Source organism: Eleutherodactylus coqui, chromosome 4, assembly GCF_035609145.1.
Source record: "Eleutherodactylus coqui strain aEleCoq1 chromosome 4, aEleCoq1.hap1, whole genome shotgun sequence".
Lineage (NCBI taxonomy): Eukaryota > Metazoa > Chordata > Amphibia > Anura > Eleutherodactylidae > Eleutherodactylus > Eleutherodactylus coqui.
This window is the reverse complement of record NC_089840.1, coordinates 230,142,761-230,163,532: the sequence shown is the minus strand read 5'-3', so window position 1 is coordinate 230,163,532 and position 20,772 is coordinate 230,142,761. Positions and strand designations below refer to the sequence as shown.

Sequence of the window (20,772 nt, the reverse complement as noted above, 5' to 3'; positions counted from 1 at the left end):
ACGAGGATACCACATTTGCGTTTTTTTTTCTATAGAAATAGGGGAAAATGAGCAGGAAAGGGTTTGCTTTCTTTCTGTATTTCGGTATTTTTTTACACCATGTCTTTTGTTTTTTACACTGTTTATGTCCCTGAAGGGGACCTCATTCATAACAGCTATGATAGGGCATTGCAGGACTGCTATGGCTTTTCGCTGGTTTTAGCGAACATAGGCAATGGCAAAGCAGGATGCCTGTATCTGGCGTCCTGTTGCCACGACAACCCGACGGTCCTCGCAATTACATTGCGTGGGTCCAGTAATGTCCAGAGGCAGCGCACTCCCTCTGTGAACCCTTTAAACGCAGCGATCTACATAGATTGCAGCATGTAAAGGGTTAACATCGGGGATCACTGTCCCAATGCACCCCCGCTGTTGCAGGCTATCGGTATAAGCCAGCTCCTGCTGCCAGATGGCGCAGGATTGTTTTAGATCCCGCGAGATCCACATGACGTAAGGTTATGTAATGTTGCCTTAAGTACCACCCTGCCATGACATAACCCTATGTCCCATGGCGGGAAGGGGTTAAAGGTGTTGTACCAGGATATAAAGTTATTCCCCTATCCACAATATATGATTGGTTAGGGTCCTAGTGGTTGGACCCTGACCAATCGCAAAAATGGGGGTCCCAATGGTCTCCACGTGAATGGAGCAAAGGACACACGAGCATGCCACAGCTACGTTTATTTCAATGACAGTGCCTGAAATTGTCGAGTATGAGCGCCAGAGATTGCTGAGCGCTGTCACTGAAGTTAATGGAGCTGCAGCACGCATCACACTCATCCTCACATCCAGCCATGAGGGGTTCATCGGAACACCCATTATTGTAATCGGTGGTCGGATCATAATGTTATCCCCTATCCTGTAGGCAGGGGAATAACTTTATATCTTGGTACAAGGATATAAATATTAGGTTAAGTGTCAATCCTGGAATATAGGCAGGTAGGAACTATTAGGGGTTGATCCAGGGAACAGTCTGATTGCCATTAGGGAGTCGGGAAGGAATTTTTTCCCCAAAAGGGCTAATTGACTTCTGGCCTTGGGGTTTTTTGCCTTCCTCTGGATCAACACAGTAGGATAGACAGGCTGGACTAGATGGACAATGTCTTCATTCGGCCTTACATACTATGTTACTATGTTACTATGTAACCCTTTAAGCATCAAGTGAAGAGTCAGCTCTTGGTGTGGGAAGCAGGTAAAATGGGCAAGTGTAGGAAACTGAGTAACTTTGGCGAAATAGTAATGACTAGACGACTGGAACAGAGCCCTCCAGAATACCAGGGAGGGCGGTTCCCAAGATGCAATGGTTAGTACCTACCAAAAGCGGTTCGAAGAAGGACAACTGGTGACAGGGTCATGGGCACCATAGGCTCATGTATGCATGTTGAGAGAGACTTTTGTTAAATGTAAATGAGCAAATTAAAGAAGTATAGGGATCATCGCACTGTAAGAGGTCATTAGATACCTCTACACCCTGGACAGTGGATTTCTAAATTACACTTTAGTTTTTTCTTGCTGGCACAACATTACATCTTTCCTCACAATTAAAACACTAATAAAAATGTAACTAAAATACTCATCTTTATTTTAGAAAATAAAAACATTTAGCAAAAATGTAACATTATACACAAGTTTTCACTGTATACAAATCTGAAAACAATCGTCCCTGTTCATTCCCAGTGAAGGTACAATGGTAAACGGCTTTATGGGTCCGGATAGTCACAAATGGTAGAAGACTTCAACGTGTAGCGATTTGTAGACTAATTCTATGGAGCGGCAACGACTGCAGTATAAGATGCTGGTTTTAGAAGAACAACTGAAGACATGGTAGAGGATGTTGAGCCCTGGTAGTACCTTCTCATGCTTGCACACAACAGTTTAATCGTTTAGTATGGTCCGGCTCAGGGGTGGAAGTGGGCTAGGGGTCATCTGCTTCCAACTCTTCCACTAATCCGGCCAACTTCTCCATCCGGGATACTTGTTGATCTGAAAAGATTAGACCTAAACAAATGTTACTGCAATTAGAACAGGATTCTCTCCAGTCTCTCCAGGTTGCTCCATGATGTCGGGTAATCACTGAGAAGGATCATAAGAAATCACTGCTTTTGACAGGAACATAGTCTTATAACAGTGTACATTGACACTTACAAGGTGCTCTCAAGCTGGTGACAGACTGTCTGAGCAGTTAGAAGACTTAGAAGGTTCTTTAGGGATGCTTCTTTACCCAATTAGTGTAGGCACAGGTTAGACTGTTCATATCTGTGCAAGCGTCTTCGGCACACAGCTGACATAGATTCCCGAGCAGCCTGGCGGAAGCCCGGAGGACACCATGCTAGTCAACTGGGTCCTATGGACATCATTCATGTCAGTTAAGCATGGGGTCCAGCACTTCCAATGTTTAGCTCCTATGATGGAGCCAAACAATGGAAATAATAGTGCAAATGTGAATCCAGCCTAGATTTTGGCTGTGGATGGAGGGTTTATTATACTATCAAGATCAAATATGGCTGGATATTCAGAGGAAGTGGATAGTTTGATTGAGAAAAGAGGTCCATCCAAGTGTAAAATACCCAATTTTTAATTTTGCATAAAATGCCTTTATCAAAAATACAAATAGTGGGTGCCTTACTTGACTTATGGTCAGTAAATTATGGTGTAGCATAAGCAGAGGCAGTCAACGATAGCAAAGTACAACTCAAATGGTGCATTTCCTTGAAAGCCAACAAAATCTTGGAGATTTTCTACAGTGTAATTGGCTGTGAAAATCAAGACTTCTAGACCAGCTTTTCTCAACTCCAGTCCTCAGAGACCCCTGACAGGTCATATAGGGGGGTCCCTGAGGACTAGAGTTGAGAAACACTGTTCTAGACCAGTCAACGCCTTGATGGGCTGCGCCAGCTGTCTTGGCAATGCTGATTGGAGGACCGTCTCTGACTGATGCATATCCCAAGATATGGTGCATATTTCAAAATGTTGGTGCAGAAAATGAACATGGCATGGGGTGGAGGGGGAAGGGGAAGGAAATATCATACTGCAAATGTTCTGCTAATGTAAGCCTTTAAAAAGCTAAGTTGATATTTCTGTTGCCAAATTTTGTGCCTTCTGAAGTGTCTCTCGTTTTGATTGGAAAAATAGCTCTGCATACAACGCTGTTTTTCCAGTCAGAATTAGTGATGAAGGCTCCAAATGTAGCCCAACCTTTGCAGAAGTCCTTACCACCTCATGACATTAGCACAGTCTAGTCTTATAGTTTTCTTAAATCATAAGTCATAGGAGTACAAAAGTAACCAGTCATTTGTAGTAACTCATACCTCTTGTTATAGTTGTATATCTCAAGATCTGTAAGTTATAGCATTAACCTCTTCAGTGGCACGCCCGGAAATTTTCCAGGACTAGCTGCGCTGCCCATAGTGACATAGCCCAGAAGATTTCCTGGCTATGTTTCACTATAGGACCATGCAGAACACAATGCCATAAGCTGTGGCATTGTGCTCTGCCTGCACAGTCCCACAAAGAACCAGTGTAGGACTTTAAAAAAAGAAGCGGGAAGATATAACCGATCTACCGGCAACTTCCCGATTCTTCCCTGCACTGTTTACATCTGGCCACGGAAACCATTGGCTTTTCAGACGCCGGCTGATGGCCCGCGTGCAGGGAGAGCTGGTGACCAACTGTCAGATGATAGCCGGGCACCAGCTCTTACAGCAGAGAACAAAGAAAACCTCCAATCTCCGCTGTTTAACCCTTTACATACCGCAATCTCTGTGACCGCAGCATGTAAAGTGCTGACAGCTCAGAACGGAGAAAACCTCTGATCTCCGCTGTTTAACCCTTTAACATGTTGTGGTCTGTGCGACTGCAGCATGTAAAGGGCTGACAGAAGCAGAGGGCTCCCTCTGTCACCATTGGACAGCTCTCCCTGCCACGTGGACCATCGGCTTGTCAGAAGCCGGCCGATGGTCTCCATGGCAGGGAGAGCTGGTGATCGGCTGTCAAATGAAAGCCATGTCACCATCAGAACCCTCGCAATGTGATCAGGCGGTTCTGAAGGGTCTCAGTTGCATCCGGAGGCTTGAATATAGCCTCCGGGTCTGCCAGCTAAATTAGGCTATGGCGCTAAGACTCTTTCTGAGCTTCATAGCCTGTCTAATACCCTACTATGCCTCAGCATTCCAGAGTACTAGAAGAATAAAAAAAAGGATTATGCAAGTTCCCTAAAAAAGACAAAAATGTAAAAAAAATGAAAAAGTTAAAAAATTATAAAAAAAACAACAATAAAAATGCCAAAACCCCACCATTCTCCCTTTAGGGCTTATTTAGACGGGCATATATCGGTCAGGTTTTCACGCCCGGCTGATATACGCTGCCCCTTTCTGCAAGGGGAGGAGCTAGTGCATTGAACTCCCGCCCCCTCTCTGCCTCTTGCTACTGTTTGCAATGGAGGGTTGGGTCAGGGGCGGAGCTATGTTCCATCCTGTTCTGCCCCCTCCATTGCAAGCAATGGCGAGGGTCAGAGAGGGGACGGGATCTCAGTTCACCAGCTCCCCGTCCCATCTCACCTGTTTCTGGGCTGGTGCACTGAGCTGATTTCTGCAGGAAGCAGACAGCTCCATAATCACTGCAGTGGCAGGGCTCGGTATTGCATCAAATTTTCCATTCATTTCAATGACTGCAATGCCAGGGCTGGCCACCACACTGAGAAGGAAGCTGTCTGCTTCCTGCAGATTTAAACTTAGTGCATTGGCCCTACAAACAGCTGATCGGTGGGGTTCCTGGTAACGGACTTCCACCAAGCTACTATTGATGATCTATCTTCAGGATAGGTCACCAATAGTTTACAAACTCTTTAATTCACTTCCCTCAGCCATAAAACAGGCATGTATTACTTAATACAGTTTGATAGAAGAGAAATCTGTAGGATGAGTTTCTGTTTGCTGGTGTAGACTGGATTATGGTCATGATTTGCACTCGTTACTTACCATGTTTCACCTGCTTCAGCGCTGATGCGACTTGATAACTGAACACGGATTCACAAACGAATCCCTCTGAGCCATCTGCAAACAGAAGGATAGAAAAACGCATAAGCAACGTTCTTGACCAGACTGCACTATTGTATGTCCTGCCTACAAGTTGTAGAACATCTACTGACACTGGCCAGGATTCCAATCATTTCCACCTACTTTTACTGACATGTGCATATTATGGCCCCCCGTGCACGCTTATGGACTACTAGCGCCAAACACATGTCTAGGTTAAATGGCCGTTGATGAAACTGTCCCGCATCTGCAGGCGCGTGTAGTGTGTGTTTGCGATAGAAACATTACATTGTGAGCGTTACCGGCGACCATGACAGATATTAGGGACGACAATCTCTGTACATTGCTGCAGAATATGTTGGAGCTATAGAGGTAACAAGAAAATGAAGACCAGCACAAGTAACCATTTCTCCGCATTCACATGGGCGCTTGCGTATTTCGGTCTGTAAATACGCTGTTGCCTTGTGCTTTGCGGCGTATTGGTATTCTTTTACTTCACATAAATATGCAGCGTATTTCCGCATGTAATAGAAACGTGCGAAATCTTCTTGATTTTGTGGGTAAATACGTAGCGATTACGCAGGTTTCCTGTGTATTTTGTGTGCATTTGCGCATGCACATTGATTTCAATAGGCTTCTACAGTGCGTAATAGACACTAAGATACCGTGCTTCCTTAAAAAGAAGACCCTGTCTTATATTAACCCCTTAAGGACACGGCCTATTTTGGGCTTAAGGATGCAGCTATTTTTGGCAGATTTTTATATCCATTTTTCAAAAGCCACTTTTTGTCGCCGCGGCCATATAAGGGCTTATTTTTTGCATGGCGAACTATAGTTTTTATCGGTGCCATTTTTTTTTACTCTAAATCATCACTGTTATCTATTGGATAACAGTGATCACGTCCCCGATGACATCTCTCTGCACATGGTACCCAGGAGCAGAGGGATTTAAAATTTCCCGGGGCACGAGCCCCTCTGCGCAGAAGGATACTTCAGGTCCCAGAAGATTGGGACATCGCGGAGGACCCGGAGTGAGTATTTTCACCTCTCCTTATGGATCCGATCCATGAGAGGAGATGGAACAAACTTCTTTCCAACCTTTTAAAACTTTTTCGTAATCGCCACTTTCCATTGGATAGTGGCAATCACGTGCACAGGGGACCGGTCACCTCGGTCTCCAGTGACATCTCCTGGTTCCCGGCTACCTTCAGGAGTCGGCATCCAAGAGACTTTAAATTTGCCGGGGCTCCTGGCCTTCTGCTCATGCGCGTGACGTCATACATCTGGCACACATATGCAGAAGAGCGGTGACGGGTCCCAGAGAACCAATTCCCCGTGGGACACCACGGACAAGGCGGGTGAGTAATCTCAGCTGCCCTGATGGATCGGATCCATCAGGGCAGCTGAATCTTAATCTTTTTTTAACTATTTATTCATTTAATTGCGATCGGCGCTATACACCGGATCACATTGCCGGGGAGGGGGGGGGGGGGCAATAGGGCTTTAATTCTAAGAGGATGCATGTTTTTATGTCCTCCAGGATTAAAGCCCACTTAGCTAGGATGTAAAAAGGCAATGGGGCCGTCACTAAGAGGTTAAAGTTGAAAGTGTAAATTGTTACAGATGCCCATAATCCCACTGACAGATGATGTCACAGGAAATCAGGTGACCGCTGCAGCCAATGAGAAGCTGCAGTGTCACCATCCATTCTCCTGGCATCGGCGCTCAGACCCTGATAGCCGCGATGCCAGGAGTTCAAGAACATGATGCTGCATTTATCATTGGCTACAGAGGTCACGTGACTTCCTATGCCCCTCCCCCTGAGTCTGCAGCAGGCTGCAGTGCTGAGTCCTGGCGTATGCGTGTATCTCTGTATATTATTTTCACACAGGGCGTCCTACTGAAAAGGGGTTGTCTGGTAACCGGAGAGTCCTTAAACATAGACATATACCTTATATTTACTATCTACAATGCAGTAACAATAAAGCAATATGACCGTTGTTCTCAAACAGCTGAGCGATCTCTCCGAATATAAGTGCGAGATTTACTAAACTGAATAAGGCAAAATTCTGGCTCAATCTTAGGCTGAAGCGGTGCGCCCCCTGTGTACGTATGATGTAACTACACGCTATGCCTCACACTCACTCATCATCACCATAGCATCTACAGGGTGGTCCACGGAAAAGGACGGCAGCCCACACTGTCTATAAGAAAGTCTATCAATGTTGTCCATAGCAACCAATCACAGCGCAGCTTTCATTTCTTATACTGCTGAGGTAAGATGAAAGCTGCGCTGTGATTGGTTGCTATGGCAACAAAGATTTTCTTTTAGACAGCTTTGATGAGAGTGTGGTGACGGGCTAATATTCCGTGGCCCATCCTGTACAAGAAGCTTCATTAGAATATTGCTTACTGGGAAATATTGTAATTAGATGCGCCAAGAATATAACAAAAGTCTGGAAGCTGCTGAACAGTCCCCCCGTGGCTACAGAAATATGGCGGAGGGGGCATGCAGAGGGACCTCCATGTTGGTTCACCCCGAGTACTTTGTGGATTAGGAACAGAGGACGCCTTTACATTATAACTATTATTCCTAAGGGCTCGTGTCCTCGGGTGGTCTTTCACCGCCTATTACACATGCGTTGCACGGCCACGTAATGCGTGCTGAATGGAGCTAATGAGAGTAAATGGACCTTCATTAGTCCTTGCACATGAGCGTATAGACACTGCATGTAGATACCAGCGAGAACTAGATCGCAGCATGCTCTATTCTCCGGCGTACCACGCAGAGTGAGCCGTATACGTTTGTATAAGCAGCGTATGCAAACCTGTCCATACACAATACATTATGTACGGGCGGCGATTCATACGCAACGCAGATATGACACAGCGGGGGATTAAAAAAAAGACAGCCACACTGCGCATGACCGCGGCCGTGAGATACGCAGATATGCGCAGTACACTAGCTGCCCGTACGCGGTATCACAAACACTGGTAAAACGCTGCGAGGGCACCTGTGGACATGAGCCCTAAGGCCGCTGAGTAATTCTCCCGAGCATGGAGATATGTATATAGATTGCAGTCGCCGTCGGGACGGGCTTCCCAATAATACACCATATCCCTGCAGCACATCATATATTCTGTCACACAAGTACCACGTCCGCTGCCGGATATCCATACTAATAGTATACATGCTAAAGTAAGGCCCAATGTCCACAGGCGGATTCGATTTGTGGAACCAGCGCTGGAGAACCGCAAATCAAGCCGTCCATAGGGATGCATGGATGTCCGCAAAGCAATGACAAGCATGCAGATGTGATTTTTCCCACACACCGCATACAGGGCTCAGGCAGGCAGATCAGCTGGAAGGTCAGTTTCTTACTCTGATATCTGATGTTCAAAGCAGCTTTCAAAGATGGCACCGTTGTGCTGACTTTCCACAATGCCCTGCGCTCTCCCCCCTCGGTGTGCGAGCTCCCAATGACTGGCCTCGCTCAGCTCCCGTCCTGGCCACGCCCACCTCTAGTGAACTAATCTAAGTCTCTTCCCACCCAGGCCCCGCCCCCTCTAAGTCCCTCCACAGGACAGCATGTTCTCCTGCTGTACAGTGTACTTAGAGGGGGCGGGGTCAGGAGAGACTGTCTATACTCACAGGATAAAATCCTGAACGACGAGAGTTCAGTGTAAACAGCAGCCGTTCAGTACTGAACGTCCGCTGTGCAAAGTGAATGGAGAGGGGCGGGAGAGAGCGGGGAGAGAAATCTCCTGCAGCCGCCCCACTGTGAAACAAAGATACCCGCTTGACAGGCACCTCCCCCCCGACCGTGACAAGTTATGGTGACAGCCCCCTCCCACCGTGCAACAAGTTATAGCAATAGCCCCTTCCCCCCTGCGACAAGTTATGGTGAGAACACCCCTCCGCCTCTCCCAGTGCGACAAGTTATGGCGACAGCCCCCCTCCCGTGCGACAAGTTACGGAGACAGTCCCCCTCCCGTGCGACAAGTTACGGATACAGTCCTCCCGCGCGACAAGTACACTGACAGCCCCCTTTCCCCCCACATGACAAGTAACACTGACAGCCCCCCCTCTTCCCCGCGGCGACAAGTTGTCAGCACCCCAACTCTCGTGGCGACTAGTTGTCAGCACCTGAACCCCCGCGGCGACAAGATGTCAGCACCCAAACCCCATGGCGACAAGTTGTCAGCACCCCAACCCCTGCGTCGACTAGTTGTCAGCACCCCAACCCTCGAGGCAACTAGTTGTCAGCATCCCAACCCCCGCGGCGACAAGTTATCAGCACCCCAACCCCCGCGGCGACTGGTTGTCAGCACCCCAACTCCCGCGGCGACTGGTTGTCAGCACGCCAGCCCTCGAGGCAACTACTTGTCAGCACCCCAACCCCCATGGCGATAAGTTGTCAGCACCCCAAACCCCACAGCGACTAGTTGTCAGCATCCCAACCCCCGCGGCAACTAGTTGTCAGCACCCCAACCCCCGCGTCGACAAGTTGTCAGCCCCCCCAACTCCCGCGGCGACTAGTTGTCAGCACCCCAACCCCCGCGGCAACAAGATGTCAGCACCCAAACCCCCATGGCGATAAGTTGTCAGCACCCCAAACCCCACAGCGACTAGTTGTCAGCATCCCAACCCCCGCGGCAACTAGTTGTCAGCACCCCAACCCCCGCGTCGACAAGTTGTCAGACCCCCAACTCCCGCGGCGCCTAGTTGTCAGCACCCCAACCCCCGCGGCAACAAGATGTCAGCACCCAAACCCCGTGGCGACTAGTTGTCAGCACCCCAAACCCCGAGGCAACTAGTTGTCAGCACCCCAACCCCCGCGGCGACTAGCTGTCAGCACCCTAACTCTCGCGGCGACTAGTTGTCAGCTTTTAACCCGCGCGGGGACTAGTTGGCATCCCCCAACTCCTGCGTCCACTATTTGTCACCACCCCAACTCCTGTGTCGAAAAGTTGTCAGCACCTGAACCCCCGCGGCGACAAGTTGTCAGCACCCCAACTCCTGCGGCAACTAGTTGTCAGCACCCCAACCCCCGCGTCGACAAGTTGTCAGCACCCTAACCCACACAGCAACTAGTTGTCCGCACCTCAACCATTCAAAATAGTCATGGCTCTCCTCCCTGCACAAACAGGATTACACTGAGATGAGACACGTCTGTATAGATAACACAGGACCACTATTCACAATACTCACAGCTCACCTCCTCTCCTCCCTGCACATACAGGATTACAGTGAGAGGTGACACCTATTTGTAGAGAACACAGGACCCACCATTAACAATAGTCACAGCTCACCTCCTCCCATCCCTGCACAGACAGGATTGCACTGAGAGGTGACACCTATATATAGATAACACAGCAGCCACCATTCACAATAGTCACAGCTCACCTCCTCCCCTCCCTGCACAGACAGGATTATACTGAGAGGTGACACCTATATATAGATAACACAGGACCACCATTCACAATAGTCACAGCTCACCTCTCCTCTCCCTGCACAGACAGGATTACACTGAGAGGTGGCACCTATATATAGATAACACAGGACCACCATTCACAATAGTCACAGCTCACCTCCTCTCCTCCCTTCACAGGCAGGATTATAGTGGGTGGGTTGGTGGCTCGCTGGGCTGGTCGGTGGCAGGGGCAGTTATACAACCCACTCCCCTCCTCCCCTGCAATAAGTTATGGCAGCCCCCTCCCCCACTCCCATGAGAGAAGTTATGACAGCCCCCGCTCCCAGTAGTAATACTTACCCTCCAGCTGATGACCGGTGGACACTCCTGTCCGGATCGTCTCTAGTACGGACTGCGCATGCGCAAATAATCTGACGCGTGTTCCTGAGCCGGCAGGCGCTGCTGCGCATGCGCAAAAAAACAGGCGCGCACCCCTGGCCCGAGGAGTGCTACTACGTATGCCCGAAAAAAAGAGAAGTGCGTTTACGGCCCGACAAGAGGAGAAGACTGAAGATAGGGAGCACTCCTGTAGGTAAGTATATATCTTTTGTATGGCTGATTTACAAAGCACAAAGTATATTACAAAGTGCTTTGTAATGGCCATACAGAAGTGCATACATACATTTGTCAGGGCCAGACAACGCCATAAAGTGCGGTGGAGCGGAGTGCACATCATAAGCTAGGCCTCCACAAACGGGCAGACACCTGAGGGCAGACGTCGTTGCCGCACGTATGTGATTATTAGGCTAGCAGGGGTACCAGCGTTGCCCTGGATTATGGGTGGGTTCACACAGGGCGGATTCCCGTCGGAAATCTCGCGGTTTGGCCGCAGTAAAAACCGCGAGATTTCCGCCGGGAGAACCGCCGCGGTTTAAGCTGCGGAGGCTTTGAAGCAGCTCGGCCGCATGCTTTTCCGTTGCGGCCGGCGCTCCCATAGAGGAGAGCGCGGCCGCGGTTTCAACCGGATTTAATGCAGCGGATTAGCCGTCCCGTGTGGACGAAGTTTCTGAGAAATCTCATCCACATGGCTGGCTAATCCCGAGATTAGCGGCCGCGGGCGGATCTGCTGCGGCAAATCCGCGGCAAATCCGCCCTGTGTGAGCCCAGCCTAAAACTTGAATGAATGCCACATTAACATGGATTGAGATTTTAAAGAAAATCTGGGTTTCCCATAGCAACCAACCACAGCGCAGCTTTTATTTTACCTCAGTAGTATAAGAAATACCAACCAATCACAGCGCAGCTTTTATTTTACCTCAGTAGTATAATATATACCAACCAATCACAGCACAGCTTTTACTTTATGTCAGTAGTATAATACATACCAACCAATCACAGCACAGCTTTTACTTTACGTCAGTAGTATAATACATACCAACCAATCACAGCACAGCTTTTACTTTACGTCAGTAGTATAATACATACCAACCAATCACAGCACAGCTTTTACTTTACGTCAGTAGTATAATACATACCAACCAATCACAGCATAGCTTTTACTTTACCCTAGCTGTGTAAGAAATGATTTTGACAATTGTATTTCCCATCCATTTTTTGCTCTTCCTGTAATTCGCCTCACAAGGACAAGTCAATCACGGAACATGGCCGTTACTTACTGAGTGAGGAGTGCATATAGACAAGTCAGCTCTAGCGCATCTGATGACCAGAGCATTTGTAATGACCATCAATAAGGCTCAAGGGCAAACACTGAGGCCCAATGTCCCCAACCGAAAGATACACAAAGGGAAACATGGCCGTCCGCAATGAAATAAAGCATGTGGATTTGATTTGCGGACCTTTCGGTCCAGAAACAAGTTGGAGCATGCTCCATTTCAGTGCGGATCCCTCATGGACGACTTCCATTGCAGTCAATGGAAGCAGTCTGACCCGCGGCCCACGCGTATCTAACTGTGCCGCCGGGCAGCGGATCCCGCGGGAAAGCAGGAGACTTGAAAAAAATCCTCCACTGCGCATGTACGGCGGCACGCCAGCCGGCACTGCCGCACACATACGTAGTGAAGAAAATAGAAGACCCGGATGGGTAAGCAGTGTCCTCGGCCAGGGACAGAGTGGGAATCCACTGCGGGCTACTGCCACGGAATCCGACCCGCCCGTGGACATGAGGCCTTATGGTAGGTGGTGTACATTTTCTCATGGGCACCTATGCGCCGCGCTCACATGTATACAGGCCACAAAACCTTTATATCCTAGCAAAAGATGACAAGACCAGAAACGTACAGAACTGCGCTGACAGCAGATCGCGGCTACATTCCTTTCACTATTTCATAAAAAACACAAATTCCACGCAGATGGAAATATGCTATAGCCCTCCCTTGGCTCATGTGCTGGGATAGCGCTGCCGCCGCACATGGCTGGGGTCAGGGGTTGGCCACGGCAGTCATGTGTGTATATGAACATGTCACCCCAGCAGCATGTCAACAAAAGCCAGCGAAGAAGCCTGGAGCAGTGGAGAAGACTAACCACTTTACCCCTCATCCGCTCCATCCATGGCAGGGCGGCTGTCTCTGACAGCTGACACCCGCCTGTAACAGCCGTCATCAGCGTTCACATTGATCGCAGCTGTTAATCCTTTAAATCGATCTGACAGCGGCATTTAAATGCCCAAATCGGCATTTAGTGGTCCAAAACAGCCCCCTCGCGATGAGATTGCAAGGTGCGGTTTGGTTGCCATGACACCCTGGGCCTCCTGAAGATTCCCAAGGCTACCATGAAGAGACTGACTGTCAGCATACAGCATAATGCAATACTATGGTACTGCATTACACAGTATAGCCTCATGCCCATGGCCGGGTCCATTTCCACCTGTGAAATATCGCAGCAGAATCAGACCTGGCGTCCCCCAGACACCCTATAGCAGTGATGACGAACCTTTTAGGCCTCATGTCCACGGGGAAAATCAGATCCGCTGCAGATTCTCAATGGAGAATCTGCAGCGGGTCCCTCCTGCCCCGCGGACATGAGCGCCGAAAATAGCAATTTAAAAGCATTTACCTATCCGACGCGGGCGGGGAAGGTCAGCTGTTCCTCACGGCCGGATCTTCATTTTCGGCCGGCGGATGAATTCCTGACGCCGGCGGCACGTCGCCGGCACGTCGTCGATGTGCCGCGCGCATGCGCCGGGCACATCCGCCGAGCCGAAGCAAGGGAGATGCGGCCGTGAGGAAGAGCAGAGCTTCGCGGCCCGCTGCGGGTGAGTAAATGCTTTAAATTCCTATTTTAGGTCTCCCGCGGATCCGGACGGCTTCCATAGGCTTCAATAGAAGCCCGCGGGAGACGTCCCCGCGGGAGACCCGCATGAAAATGGAGCATGGTCCAGATTTTTTCATGCTCCATTTTTTTTTAAATCACTTTTATTGACGATCCGCGGGTATTTATGTACCCGCGGGTGGTCAATGCATCCCTATGGGATGCGGATCCGCATGCGGGAGATCCGCTGCGGATCCTAAATCATATTTTCCCCGTGGACATGAGCCCTTAGAGACCGAGTGCCCAAACTGAAACCCAAAACCCACTTATTTATCGCCCCAGCGGTAATAGTGACTGCGCACAGCGACCTCAGTGTTCATAGTGACATCCCACAGCGGATTTATTTAGCTTCACAATACATTATATGGTGCATTAAAGAGAACCATAAAAAACTACAATTCGCCCCACAAGAAGCAACAAGCCCTCAGACAGCTGCGTTATCGGAAAAATAAAACGGTTAGGATTTTCTGAATGTGGGGAAGAGAAACGAATCTTATATAAAACCGCCTGCAGGCTTTTCTTGCACCGCACTTTGACCCCTTTGTGTGACCTTTGGTGGATGATTTTGGTGTCATTAGATTTGTGACATCCTCACCACCGCCGTAAAATCATGAAATTAGAGTTTGATGCATTGAGTGACTCTCAGGCCGGGTCAAAGCTCCTATGTTAAGTCTAGCGGCGCTGTTGTGCTTCACCCATTGATTATGAGCGCTATAACCAGCGATAAGGTATTGCTGTACAGAAGTCATGGAATGCCTTACCATAGCAATCACTGCTGCTATGGAGCAGGTCCGCTTCAGGGCTTATTCACGCCTGTCCGATATACGGTGTCCCTTTCTGCAGGTGGAGGAGGTGGGCTGGTCCAGGAGCAGTGCACTGAGCTCCCGCCCCATCTCTGCCCCTCGCCACTATATGCAATCGGAGGGGGCAGGATGAGGTGGAACTTATCTCTGCCATCCCCACCCTCCTGCCCCTCCCATTGTAAACAGTGGCGAGGGGCGTAGAGGGGGCAGGAGCTCAGTGCACTGCTCCCGGCCCACCTCCTCCCCCTGCAGAAAGGGACACCGTATATTGGGCGGGTGTAAAAACCAGGACAATATACGGACGTCTGAATAAGCCCTCAGGGAAATATACAGTGTAAATAAACTAAAGAAATAATGTAAAGAAATAAAATAAAATACCTTGGTTTCTTACTTGTTTACCGCTATTTGCAAGAAAAAAAATTACTAATTTCAGAAAAACCTCACATATGTGGTATCATTGTGTCCGTAATGAGCACACGAACTATCCTGCGCAGCAAATACCTCCAAAAAAGAGCAATAAAGGCAATCCAAAGAGCCATATGTACCCCGAAATGGTACAAATAAAAACTACAGTTCGTGACGCAAAAAACAAGCCCTGACAAAGCTCTGTCCATGAAAAAATCAAAAACGTTATGTGACTTTGAATGTGATGAAGTGGAAAAACCTAAAAAAATTATGTTTTTGGCATCGTTGTAAACGTATCGAACCGCAGAAAAAATGTATTGCGTCATTTATACTGTTAGGCCTCATGTCCACGCGCTTAGAATCCGCAGCGTTTCTCCTGCACGCGGATCCGCGCCTCATAGGGATGCATTGCACACCCGAAGGTAGTTAAATACCTTTGGATGTCATTTCCCGCGTCAGGCGCGGATCCGTGTGCGGGAAAAAAAATGGACATGCTCCATTTTCGTGCGGGTCTCCCGCGGGGACGGCTCCCGCAGGCTTCTATTGAGGCCTATCGAAGCCGTCCGGATCCGCGGGAGACCCGTACCAGAATTAAACTCACCTGCTCCGGACGATGCGGTTCTTCCCTTCTTCGCGGCCGGATCTTCTTTCTTTGGCCCGGCAGATGTGCCCGGCGCATATGCGCGGCACGCCGCCGGCGTGTCGAGCACATCCGCCGGGTCGGAGAATGAAGATCTGGCCGCAAAGGAAGGAAGATCCGCATCCTCCGGAGCAGGTGAGTTTATTCTGATTTTTAGGCATCATGTCCGCGGGGCAGGAGGGACCCGCTGCAAGATTCTACATGAAGAATCCGCGGCGGGCCTGATTTTCCCCGTGGACATGAGGCCTTAGATTGTCGCTGTAAAAAAAAAAAAATTAAAAACAATGGCAGAATTAATTAATAAAAACTATAGTTAACCACGCAAAACATAAGACCTTATACGACTGTGTCGACTGGAAAATTAAAAGTTGTGGCTCTTGAAAACTGTAAATGAAAATCCCTCAGAAATCGTTGCGTTCTTAAGCCCAAAATAGGCCATGTCCATAAGGGGTTAACCGCTTAACATCACAGGACCACAGATCGCGGTATGATGTAATGCTATACATTAGATCATACTGTAGGAGCGATCAACGCATCACAAGTTGTTGTCCCCTCTGGGGACTAAAGAAAAAGGTAAAATTACATTTTTACTGATTATTAAATTAAAAAAGCTAATAAAAGTTAAAAAAAACCCTTTTGCCATATTTATAATAAAGGGATCTAAATAGTAATACAAAAATACATATTTAGTATCGCAGTGTCCGTAAAAGTCTGATCTATCAAAGTAATGCATTATTTACCCTGCATGGTGAACATCATCAGAACTAGAGATGAGCGAGCCTACTCGGCCAAGCCCCTTTTTTGCCTGAGTACCGCGATTTTCGAGACCTTCCGTACTCGGGCGAAAAGATTCGGGGGGCGCCGTGGGTGAGTGGGGGGTTGCAGCGGGAGTGGGGGGGAGAGGGAGAGAGAGAGGGATCCCCCCTGTTCCCCGCTGCTACCCCCCACTCCGCCACGCCGCCCCCCGAATCTTTTCACCCGAGTACAGAAGTACTCGAAAATCGCGGTGCTCGATTGAGTAATTACTCGAAACGAGTAGGTTCGCTCACCTCAGAACATAAAAATAAAGAACACCAGAATTGTGCTTTTTTGGTCACCCCTATATCCAAGAAAAAATTTAATAAAAAATGATCAAAAAGCCGTATGTACGCCAGAATGGTAGCAATGGAAACAACGGGGCGTCCCGCACAAAATGAGATGTCACACAACTATGTCGAAAAAATGAAAAAGTTATAGTTGTCAGACGATGGCAGCAGGAAATAATTTTTAAAAATTACATATCTTCGAAAAACAAAAAAAAGGAGTACAGCCCAAAAAAAACCTATATAACTTTGGTATTATAAGTATTCGTACTGACCCATAGAATAAAGTTATCAGGTCATTCTTGTTGCAGTCTGTACGCCGTAAAAACAAGACACACCCAAGATGGCGGAATTTAGTTTTTTTTCCATTTCACTCCACTGAGAAGTTTTTCTGTACATTATATAGTACATTATATAGTACCACTGAAAAACACAACTCGGCCCGCAAAATACAAGCCCTCATAGAGCGACGTCGATGAATAAATGAAGGAGTTATGATTTTTTAAAAGGGGAGAGGAAAAAGCGAAAATGGAAAAACAAGGGCCGTGTCATTAAGGGGTTAAAACACATATATACAGAGCAAAAAATATATAACCATCACTTGCATCATATATACACTTCTGTACATCCCATATGCCCCTGTATATACAGATAACGACAGTTATCACACATTTTATATATAATGTGAGCCCTCACTGACCGACTCTGAGGCTGACTTCACACTGCGCTCGTCAACGTGCGATTTCACCGCGGATGCGAGGCGTCTTTTGTATTAAAAACATCTGGCATCACTTCGGAGAAGTAGCGATCCTCCGCCGCGGCTGATCACGGAGTTTCTCCCATCGTTCTCATTGGTGAGACGCCTCATTGCATCGCGTGCATCTAGCACATGGAGCGATGCCGCCGCCGGCCCCACTGACAACAATGGCCGCTGCGATGTGAAGGCGCGCCCAAAGACGGTACGTGTCGCGATTCTTTTCCTGTATCGCTTTGTGGTGCAATGTGGGTAAACAATCGCTCATGCGTATGACCCCGTTCAAAAGAATGGGGATCATATTCACATCCCGCAAGGCACAAGACTCGTGGGAGAATCTTGCCCGTGTGAAGCCGGCCTGACTCATCACTAATTCCCTAAGGCCGCTCTCACGCACGCATTAGCACATCATGGCGTTTTACTGCGATTTCGCGCGGCCTTTTCTTAGGCATTCCACTATTTGTCAGCGTTTTTTGAAGCGCCCCACTATGGGTGATGAGGTGCGTTAAAAAGTGCTAAAATGCACGAAAATAGAGCAGACAGCGCTTGAAAATCACAGCGTTAGACATGCTGCGTCCGAGCGCTAGTCGGCAGAACATCACTGAAATCAATGGAGGCGTTGTGCCGCGATTAAGCATCGCAGTAAAAAGCGGGCTGTGTGAGAGCGGCCTTACTCCCCATGGCGGACAAACATGACATTTGGCGCAACTGTTCCTTAGATCCTAAGTAGGAAAAGTAACGGGGTCACAACTGGATTATACAATTCTAGCCAAGGAAGCACGCGGTCACCTCCACGCGGTGTTTCCTGGGTAACGTGAAGAACCAGGCAAAATGGGGAACATACTATAATCCTCGGTTCCTGTTCTCTGTACCAAACTAACTGGGGCGAAGCCGAGTATATCAGCCAGTATATATATATATATATATACACACACACACAACACCCGTATGCGCATAGCGCTCACACCATACATACAGCACCATCATCCACCGGCCATACACGCCTTCTACACAGGAATATGGGGTTGGACACATATACTCTATCATATATATATATATATACAGAACAGAGATCAGAAGGCAGCGCCCCAGAGTGGGGGGGGGGGGGGATTTATATTTACCAATTTAATAAATATAATATTTTTATCTCACCCTGCGGTAACCGGGTTTCCCTGGGGAGCGCCGCTGGGTCAAAGATCCAGGCCGGCAGGAAGAACCAGATAATCGGGTGGTTGAGGTGATAGATATGCTGGTCGCCAGTCCTTACGACATCACATCATGGAGAGCATCGGAGGGAAATACGAATATATAAGTATAAACCGGAGAGAGATAGACAATAGCAGAAACTAAATAAAAATCCCCAGCAAGCGATCCGGACCATGCGGAAGGGGCGGGCCCAGGGGATTATACAACGCTTCTTTAGATGAGGGGTGCACTCGGTGTGAGGCACCCTGTGAAGTAGGTCCGGCACATTTATATGTCTGTTGGAGTCCGTTCACTGCAGCGCTGGGAATATTTATATAGAACACACATATACAAACGTTATACAACATCCAGAGCATCATATACAGACAGTATGCACACAAGGTATAATGTGCATTCACAGCATGCACACGGTGTATTATTTAGGCCGCCTGCAGACGGCTGGGTCGGAGAATTCTCGCAGCAGGATCCGACCCGCACCCCGGCAGTGAGCAGTGCGGCTCACCTTCTTCCGCGTCTTCTCCACTCTGTGATGTGCAGGCTGCCACCCAGCGGGCACATGCGCAGAGCGGAGGCGGCGTGCCAGGGGTGACATCTCTGTGTGGGCCTCTGTGAGACCCGCACAGAAATAGAACATGTCATGATTTGTTTACCGCGTGTGATTTCACACGGACAAATCACGGCCGTCTGCATAGGATTGCGTTTTGCAATGCAATCCTATGCAGGCGGGCACGGGCGGAAATTCTGCGAGAAATCCCGCCGTGGAATTTCCGCCCGTGTGCAGGGGACCATAGTCATATACAATGTATACCAACTATATAGTGTAGTATACAGGCATATCTATATACAGTGTACTACATATAGAATATACACACTATGCCCACAGTGTATTATACTACCATATACACACACTGCACACTGTAGTATACAGCCATATATACACACTATACATACCGGTAGTATACAGCCATATAGACACACTATACATAGCATACAGCCATATACACACACATACATAGTATACAGCATATATACACACACTATACATAGTATACAGCCATATATACATACATACATAGTATACAGCCATATATACACACATACATAGTATACAGCCATATATACACACTATACATAGTATACAGGCATATCTATATACAGTGTACTACATATAGAATATACACACTATGCCCACAGTGTATTATACTACCATATATACACACACTGCACACTGTAGTATACAGCCATATATACACACTATACATACCGGTAGTATATAGCCATATACACACACATACATAGTATACAGCCATATACACACACACACACTGTAGTATACAGCCAAATATACACACATACATAGTATACAGCCATATATACACACTATACATACCAGTAGTATACAGCCATATATACACACTATACATAGTATACAGCATATATACACACTACACATACTATACAGCATATATACACACTATACATACCAGTAGTATACAGCCATATACACACACATACATAGTATACAGCCATATACACACACAAACATAGTATACAGCATATATACACACTATACATACCAGTAGTATACAGCCATATACACACACAAACATAGTATAGAGCATATATACACACACTATACATAGTATACAGCATATTAACACATACATAGTATACAGCAAATATACACACATATGAGCAGACTACATACACCAGACGTGCAGCAGAGTGAAGCTTCTCTCCTTCGGCAGTAGGAGCTCCGAGGCTCCGCAGAGCCGCTCACCATGATGTAATCCTGCGGAGGGCATATTAACTTTTTCTTCCCCAGTTCTGCCTAAACTCAGCAATTCAAGCAACCTTAGGGTTAGGGTTTAGGCTTGGGCTTAGTTGCCGACCCTCCTACGGCCGTGCTGCTGCTTGTTTAACTACCCGGCCACACGTGCACATCTCCAAAGGGGGTGTGTCCCCAACAACCAATCAGGTCGCTGGAATCGCTCACTGCTACTGAACTGCGGCTGAAATCCCAAATATGCCTCCCGGCTACTCTGTGTTGCAGTTCTGCAGGAAGAAGA

General features: G+C 47.9%; 1 long non-coding RNA gene across 1 annotated transcript; it reads right to left on the bottom strand.

Moving 5' to 3' along the window:
• Positions 1–5,079: 5,079 nt before the first annotated feature.
• On the bottom strand, positions 5,080–20,769 carry LOC136626090 (uncharacterized). Its single transcript, XR_010792630.1, has 3 exons — positions 20,393–20,769; positions 18,650–18,759; positions 5,080–5,090 (listed from the first exon to the last, which is right to left on the bottom strand). It is a non-coding gene; the product is annotated as an uncharacterized lncRNA (long non-coding RNA).
• Between the last annotated feature and the right edge of the window lie 3 nt (positions 20,770–20,772).